The sequence below is a fragment of the Rhinopithecus bieti genome, unplaced genomic scaffold (genome assembly GCF_001698545.2).
Source record: "Rhinopithecus bieti isolate Rb0 unplaced genomic scaffold, ASM169854v2 scaffold_19018, whole genome shotgun sequence".
Lineage (NCBI taxonomy): Eukaryota > Metazoa > Chordata > Mammalia > Primates > Cercopithecidae > Rhinopithecus > Rhinopithecus bieti.
In genome coordinates, this window is record NW_016809658.1 from 2781719 (window position 1) to 2790322 (window position 8604).

The 8604-nt window shown below is 36.2% G+C and overlaps 1 protein-coding gene across 3 annotated transcripts in view; it reads left to right on the forward strand.

The window, feature by feature from the left end:
• Positions 1-8604, forward strand: part of PELI1 (pellino E3 ubiquitin protein ligase 1) — a 66256-nt gene that overhangs the window by 36042 nt on the left and 21610 nt on the right. For 2 of the 3 annotated variants that reach the window (XM_017890034.1, XM_017890032.1), the window contains one exon: positions 6823-6932. The exons of the other annotated variant lie outside the window; for it this stretch is intronic. The gene's annotated coding sequence lies outside the window, so the exon portion shown is untranslated. The remainder of the gene's footprint in view (positions 1-6822; positions 6933-8604) is intronic. 3 annotated transcript variants of the gene reach the window in all.

Genomic DNA, 8604 nt, shown 5'->3' on the forward strand with positions numbered 1-8604 from the left:
TTTTTTTTTTTTTTTTTTTGAGAATAATTTTAAGATACCCAAAAGTCTTTGACTTGTAGTCATTCGAAATTTTGCTGAGGCACAAGTTGAGTCCTGTGCTATGAGGTTGGTTTATTAAAAAAAAGAAAAAAAAAGAGTGTATTTAGTGAGTGAAGCAAACTGAATTTCATTCAGTCCTCAAAACAAATCCTATGAGGTGTGGGAAGCATTGTCATCATTTTATAGGATGAGAAAATCATGTGCTACAGAGCTGGTTTGTAAATCTGAGAATTTGTGAAGGACCCTCCTGATTATCTCAGTTGGCCCTAAGTACAGTCATGGCTTAGTCCTTCATGAGTGTCTCTTGTAGTTTAAAGAAAACACAATCGTAATGAAATAATTAGTGATAATTCAATAAAATCACTTTCTGGCTTTTCAAGATTTATATTTTCTTAAAGCTTTTAAATGAAATGTATCAAAATTACCCAGGGCTGCTGCTTGTTCTTTATTCTTCCTCCTCCAAGCCCTCATTCCTTTTCCCTTCATAAACTCTTAAGAGTACGATTGATGTGGGTAGGTGGCAGAACTGAAATAAGTTCAAATCTTCTTAAAGATTTTGGTATATAGTATTAACTCAGAAGCTGTAATATAATTGCATATATAAAGTGTTTTCTAATAAAACCACCAGGAGCATTCAGTAGTAAAATTGCCCTTTATATGTCACAAGTGTTTTTTGTTTTTATTTTTAAGAAAACACCGTGAAGTATTGTTCTGCCAAATTCTTGCCAGTGTGTGGCTAGGTCACTTTGGTTAGGTATCACTCAGTCCAGTGAGTGGTCACACTTGTGTAGTACCAGCTGTCCCTGACAGTTTCACATCAGAAAAAGGACATGAGACCTAGCAAGCACTATGACTTGGGAGGGCCAGTACAACATGGAACTCTCACACCTTTAAGTTGGGAGAAGGCTGACTGCACTCCAGTCTGGGCAACAGAGTGAGATTCTGTCTCAAAAAAAAAAAAAAAAAAAGCTTCACAATCATCTGAGCTTTCAGCAAATTGTGATCTTTGCTGGCTGCCAACTGATCAGGGTGGTGGTTGCCAAAGGTTGGGATGCCCATGGCAGTTTCTTAAAATAAGACAACAATGAAGTCTCCCACATTGATTTCTTCCTTTCACAAAAGATTCTCTGTAGCATGCAGTGCTGTTTCATAGCATTTTACCCACAGTAGAACTTCTTTCAAAATTGGAATCAATCCTCTCAAACCCTGCTACCGCTTTATCAACTAAGTTTATGTAATATTCTAAATCCTTTGTTGTCATTTCAAAATTGTTCACAGCATCTTCATCAGGAATAGATTACATATAAGGAAGCACTCATCTCCTTGTACATTTCCATTAGAGTTTTTGGATGACTAGGTGCATTGTCAATGAGCAGTAGTATTTTAAAAGGAATGTTCTCCTGAGCAGTAGTCTCAACAGTGTGCTTAAAATATTTAGTAAACCATGTTGTAAACAGATGTGCTGTCTTCCAGGTTTTGTTGTTTCCTTTATAGAGGACAGGCAGAGTAGATTTAGCATCATTCTTAGGGACCTAGGACTTTCAGAATGGTAAATAAGCATTGGCTTCAACTTAAAGTCACCAGCTACATTAACTCATAACAAGAAAGTCAGCCTGTCCTTTGGAAGTTTGAAACCAGGAATTGACTTCTCTCTAGCTGTGAAATGCTATCTGCCATCCTAGATGGCATCTTCTTCAATAGAAGGAAGGCTATTTTGTCAACATTGAAAATATCTTATTTAGTGTAGCCATCTTTATCAATGACCCTAGCTAGTAGATCTTCTGAATAACTTGCTTCAGCTTCTCCATCAGCACTTGCTCCTTCACCTTGCACTTTTGTGTTGTGGAAATGTGACTTCTTTCCTTAAACTTCATGAACCAACCTTTGCTAGCTTCATCTCTTCTTCTGCAGCTTTCTCACCTCTCTCAGCCTTCATAGAATGGAAGAGAGTTAGGGCCTTGCGCTGGATTAAGCTTTGGCTTAAGGGAATGTTGTGGCTGGTTTGATCTTCTATCCAGACCACTCAAACTTTCCCCATATCAGTTATAAGCCTGTTTCATTTCCTTATCATTCATGTGTTCACTGGAGTAGCACTTTTAATTTCCTTCAAGAACTTTTCCTTTGCATTCACAGCTTGGCTAACTGGCAGAAGAGGCCTAGCTTTCAGCCTGTCTCAACTTTGAATGTGCCTTCCTCAGTAAGCATCATTTCTAGCTTTTGATTTAAGGGGAGAGACTTGCAACTCTTCCTTTCACTTAAACAGTTAGAGGCCACTGTAGGATTATTAAATTGGCATAATTTCAATATTGTGTCTCAGGAAATAGGGAGGTTTAAGGAGAGTGAGCGAGATGGGAGAAAGTCAATAGAGCAGTCAGAACCCACTCAGCATTTATCAATTAAGTTTACCACCTTATATGGACACAATTCAGGACACCCCCAGTTACAACAGTAACATCAAAGATCACTGATCATAGACCAAGACCACCATAACAGATACAATAATAATAATAATGAAAAAAGTTTGAAATACTGTGCGAATTACCAGAATGTGACACAGACATGAAGTGAGCACATGCTGTCAGAAGATTGGCACCAATAGTCTTGCCAATGCAGGGTTGCCACAAACTTTGAATTTGTAAAAAACACTGTATCTGTGAAACACAATAAAATAAAGCAAAGTGCAATAAAACCAGATGTGCCTGTACTTTAAAACTCAATTGTTTCAGCAATTCCAGAGTGCTGATTTGTAACCTTAGTTTTGTTATCTGTAAAATGTGGGTTATAATAGTTCCTATCTCATAAAGTTGTCCCAGAGATTAAATCACTTAATACATGTAAAGTGCTTAGAACAGTGCTTGGCACAGAGACAGAATTCAGTGTTTGCCGTTATGAAAAGGGACTACCAGTGTGGGATGCTGACTTTAGAAAATGATAGGATTTCCCACGAATATCCTTTTATCCCATGTTTTGTTCCAAATAACTGTCAAATCCCACTGAATTTGCTGCTTTTGCAGATTTTATTTGCGACTTTAATGGTTAAACCTAGAGGACTTTCTAATCTTGCTTTCTGAGGAGCATTTTATCATTTTAGGAACTTTGGTAATCTAAAATTGTTGAATACAAGCTAAGAATGGGCAGGCAGACTGTTTGGGTTCTTAGTTGTGTCTTTAAAAATATATTTTCTAGGTGTGGGGAATTAAGTGATTTTTTGTGGGTAAGGTTGCAAGTCGATGTAAACAGCTCTCCTTCCACAATCAGGGAGCACTTGACCCTGTCTGTTCCTAAGCTGTCTGGACTCACTTCTAATGTGTATGTTTTTCTTCCTGGTGGTACCAGGAATTTACCTTTGTGAAATACCCGGATTTTCCCCCCTTGGGTGGTTCCTTTCTGTCCTCATTTTAAAAATAAGCACACAAAGTCCACTTTATTTACTGAAATATCTGTTGTTGGCCACTACCAGGAAATGGTTGACAAATACAGTGAACATTGAGGAAATGACAAAGGTTCAGATAGTCTCAAAAAGCACTAGTCATAGTTGAATAGTTGTTACTAATCTATGCTGAAGTATAACTTTTTTAGGGTTTACTTTACACGTGAATACGTTCTAGTCCTCTAAATGGTCCTGTAATAGGGTCTTTTAGTCTGTTTAGGAATTAGCCCCATTCTACCTTGACTGGGGTGTGGAGTAATGACATCAGAAAACCTGGAACACTTTATCTCTGGTAGCTTCAGTTTCTCCATTTATAAAATGGGGACAAATGATTGTACTTTATAGTTGTAATAGAAATTAAATGGGTTAATGTATGTTGAGTTAACATGTGGATCTCAGTCCTAGCTCTGCCAGAGTTCTTTGACCTTCAAACAGTCACTTGGCTTTTCTGACCTACTCAGTTCCCTTATCTGGAAAATAGAGTTAAGGCTTTCCTACCCAATTCACAGGGTTATTATGAGGGTCAAATAAAATAATCTTTTGTGAAAGCATTTTGCTAATTACCATTCTATGCAAGTGCAAGATAGACCTTACCCCAAGGTTGATTCAAATTGACACCCTCTTTTGACCTAAAAGAGTTCTCCCATGCTTGCCAAAACCTGCTTTTAATTTTTCTAAATATGGGTCCCTTAGTCCAGAAGATACTTATCTAGCCTCCAAATATTTGCCTTTCTCTAAACAGCAGGCTACCCAGCACTAGCCTTATAGCTACTTCCTTGGCCACTCCAGCTCCAGCTCTAGTCGCTTTCCTCCACCATCTGAGAGAGGCAGCCACAATATTAAAATATTTTAAATGCATGGAAACATTAATAATTAATTGCCATCAAGGCAAGATTCTCATTCTCACTCTCAGCCCCTTATCAATTCTAGTAAAATACTGAAACTACACCCACCTTCAAAGCCATGGCCTTTACTAACACAAGTCTTAGTATAAAATAACCTTTTATTATCAGTATCAGTATAATGTTAGTAAGCAAACATTAAGTACCTTACTATGTGCCAAGGAGTATGCCAGAAAAAGGGGAAATTTCCATCCCAAGAACAAAGTATGTTGTCTTCAAGATTGGAGCAGTGGTTCTCACAAGGTGGAGGAGCGAGTAGTGGGGAGATAGGAAGTTGAGACATTTTTAAAGTCACAACTAGAATGTTCTACCAGCATCTAGGTAGAACAGAAAGGCCAGAGATACTGCTGAACCCCCTACAGTGCACAGGCCAGTACCCCACAATATAAAAATGTCAGTAAAGCCTAAGTTGAGAAACCCCAGTTTAAAGGAACACATACTGTCCCTAGGAAAGATGTTAATTGCTTTTCCATCCGGATGAAAATAAGTTATCCCTGTAGGTGATAGACTACCAGCATGTTATTTGGCTTCTCTAAGAGAGGAGACTGGGAATTTGCACAGGTGGTGTCCTGTATCTTGGGAAGGGGAACATAGACTTCACTTCCTCCACCGCTGTATTGAGAAGCTAAAAGACACTAGCAGAAAGTAGTAACCTCCAACTACTACTGCACACCATTATTTTCCTTTTATGTAAAATGCTGTGTGTTACTCCTGCTGGTTGTGAAAGAAGGAAGAAGGTGATTAAATTTTCACTCTTATCAAGAAACTGCTGTGAATTAAACTCCAGTCATCAGCTGAATTGGTTTCATAAAATGGTTCCACCACAAACATACTAAAGCAGTTCTTTCTGTTTTGAGTCATGTTTTTGAAATCAGCCACAAGGAAACTCTAGTATAGATGGAAATCTGTTTTATCTGAGATAATATATGCAGTCCACATTGTTTTTCATCATAAAGAAATGTTATAACATTTTCATGTTTTAAAACATTTTCCTTTCCTTTTTTTCTCAGTACCCCATTATGCCTACCCACTTGCCCACCAAAATAGAAGTGCTCAGAAGATTGTGTAAACAATCTGCATAAGATTTGTTTTGTCCCTTGCTTAGTATTTGTTTTGCTTTTTTTTTTTTTTTTTAGGGCAGGAATTTTGTACTTGTGTTTAGTAGGTAGTAAGCAGAAGGCTGTGTGTGATGTAAATAATGAAAGAAAACATTTGTTATGTTAAGGGACAAAGATTGATTTCTCAGTTTTTCTTCTTATAGGTGAAAGTGCAAGATATTATAGAAAGTCTTTCCTTTGGGAAAACTTGATATGAAAATAATTGTATTTCACTGGCACTTAAAGAAGAAATGAGTAGAATGTTTAACAGTCAATTAATAATACTATTCCTAAATAACTATATATTTATGACTAATTTTTCATGTTCTCCCCCACCCACAAAGAAAATAACACTATTCCAAAATATATTTATTTAAAAAAAATTTTTAACTCTGGAAGTTTAGTTATCTGCTAGCATGAGGACAACATGCTTTCCAAGTTATCAAGCAGAGTTTCAAAGTAATAGACGAAAATAGAAGACAGTTTTGCTTAGGAAGATTTTCTCTAGCATATTATTCTAGTCTTGAGGAATTAAGGTGCTGTTTCATGTTCTTGGTGCTAGATAACATTGGGATAGGGCTGAATAGCATGAGGGTCAACTAACTTTATTGGAAGACCAACAAGGAGCCCAGTAATTGGAAAATATTTGGATGGTTTTTTATCTACATACTCATTTACAAGTTCTCAAGTACATGACTTCAAGATTTTTTTTTTTTTTTTTTTTTTTTTTGAGACAGAGTCTCTCCATCACCAGGCTGGAGGATCCAGAGGCTCAATCTGCAGCCTCAAAATCCTGGGCCACAAGTGATCCTTCCCACCTTACAGCTTTCTGACTAGCTGGCGAGTATAGGTGCATTGCCATTACATTTGGCTAATTTTTTCTTGTTTTTACTTTTTTTTTTTCTTTTGTAGAGACGGGAGTCTTACTATGTTGTGCAGGCTGGTCTCGAACTCCTGGCTTCAAGTGATCCTCTCACCTTGGCCTCCTAAAGTGCTGGGATTACGGGCATGAGCCACCATGCCCAGCCTAGGAATTCATTTTGAAGAAATCTTTTACTCAGATTTTAAAATATAGAGAGAATGTATAAAGAGAGTGAGTAGGAAAGCACTGTCTAGGTACTGGACTTTGTTAAAGACTATAAACCTTTGGAAAGATCATGAATCTTTCTTCAGAGAACACGTAAAAAAAAGGGTTCCAGGAGGAATAGCTGTCACAGCACATTTTATTTGCAGTTTAATAATGCCAGTTGTATATTGATTGATTATATGCCATTTTAAATTTTAAAACTTTATCTTGGGTCATTTATGTATATAAATAACTGGTACTACAAAAGTGTTTTATTTTGGATTTTAGATTATCAAATACAGAAGTAGAAGCCAAGATTGAATGTGTTCCTGTGATTGAAACTTCGATGTCACTGAGAAAATAACCCCAGATAAGACCTTCTAACGGATCTAAGCAGAGTAAGAATGTGTCTGATTGGAAATACATTGCTTTTCTTGGCTAATATGACCAAGGGCTCTAGAAAGTATATGGAGGGTGCCATGCCAGCCCTCCTCTTGTTTTTTAGTTTCTTGTCTAAGCAAAAAAAAATTGTTCCTTTTGCTATAGAGGCAATAGAACTAAATCTATAGTGTTATGCACGTTACTTGTAAATTCTTATGTCAGGACCAGATGGTCGCTTATATTTTTTCCAGCTCCCAAATTCCCTTTATTCTACTTTAGTCCCTTCGTTTTCAGAGATGAGGAAACAGATTGCTTTGTTCAGAGACAGCAAGAACTAGAACACAGGCTAATACTTGCTAGCCATGCGATATACTAATGTCAGCCAAATACAGGCATTTACACTTTCAGATGTTTGCCATATCTGTGCACTTACTAATTCTATTTAATACAATTTAAATTGACTCCTTTAAATAAGTAAGCTTATTTTAAAGGAAATTTTTGCTACTATAAATAGAAAACCATCATATCCTTTAAATAGTAACTCTAAATAGGAATTCAAATCAAAACAAAGCAACGTTATTAAAATTTAATTTAAAATTAATTTAAATTTAATTGTTATTAAATTTTTAATTATTGCTGTTCTTGGTCAGAAATGTGTCAAAGCATTGGTTTCATGTTTGATGGCAGTCCCTTAATTGTCTAAACAGAAAAAGCACAGCTAATGCCTCTAGTTAAGCTTCTGTATAACTTTTTAAAATGAAATGCTTCTTAGAGGGGAAATGAGAGGGCATGAATACATGTTTATATTACTTGTTTAAATCATACTAAAGTATGATTTCATGTATGTCAGAAGATCTTATTATATGGAACCAAAATTGTTCTTTGGTTGATGTAATTGTTCTTGAAACTTCAGTTTTTACATTGAAGGTTTTAGTTAGCTTAGCATAAGTTTATTTTTCTAAATAAGGAATTTGATTGCCTCACAACTCAAATGTATCACAATTATGGTGAAATAGCAATATACTGGTTTCTGTAACCTTTTAAATACTGTGATGAATTAAAATCTCTTCAGCAAAAGCAAAGATATCTAGGGAGACGAGAGGTGTTTTTAGTGTATTTGAATGATGGAAATGTTCTTAAAATATTTCTGAAGCATTTTTTTTAAATAATTTAATTTTTTGAATTTATTGATGACGGAAGTTGTGTGTTAGTGTGGATGACTGGTCTAAATGTGTATGTCATTTCCAAGGGATTAGTAGGGGTCAGAATGATTTGTTTTATTCATTGACTTTTCCTTTGACGTATTCTTATTCATTGGGCTACATACATTCCCTGTTGCCTTCTCACCAGAAGTACCACTGCACAGGCTGTATTTCACTGTACTGTAGAAAAAGACAAGTAGACCTTTTTCATTCATGAGATTCCTATGAAACCTGTTGGTGGAGGTATAAAATGAGGAGACTTTTGTGGGCTAGCTAGTAGGAGTTTTGCTGTGAAACCTTTGTAACAGGTCTGTCAGGAACTAGGGAGAGAAATAAATACAGGAAATACTTGATCCCATTAAACTGAGGATGAAATAGACATGATAACATTTTGGGGATCATTTATTGTAGTGATTTTTCTGGCTTATCAGAAGTGTTAGTTTTTTGTTTGTCATACTTGTGTCAAATTTTCATATATATATATATA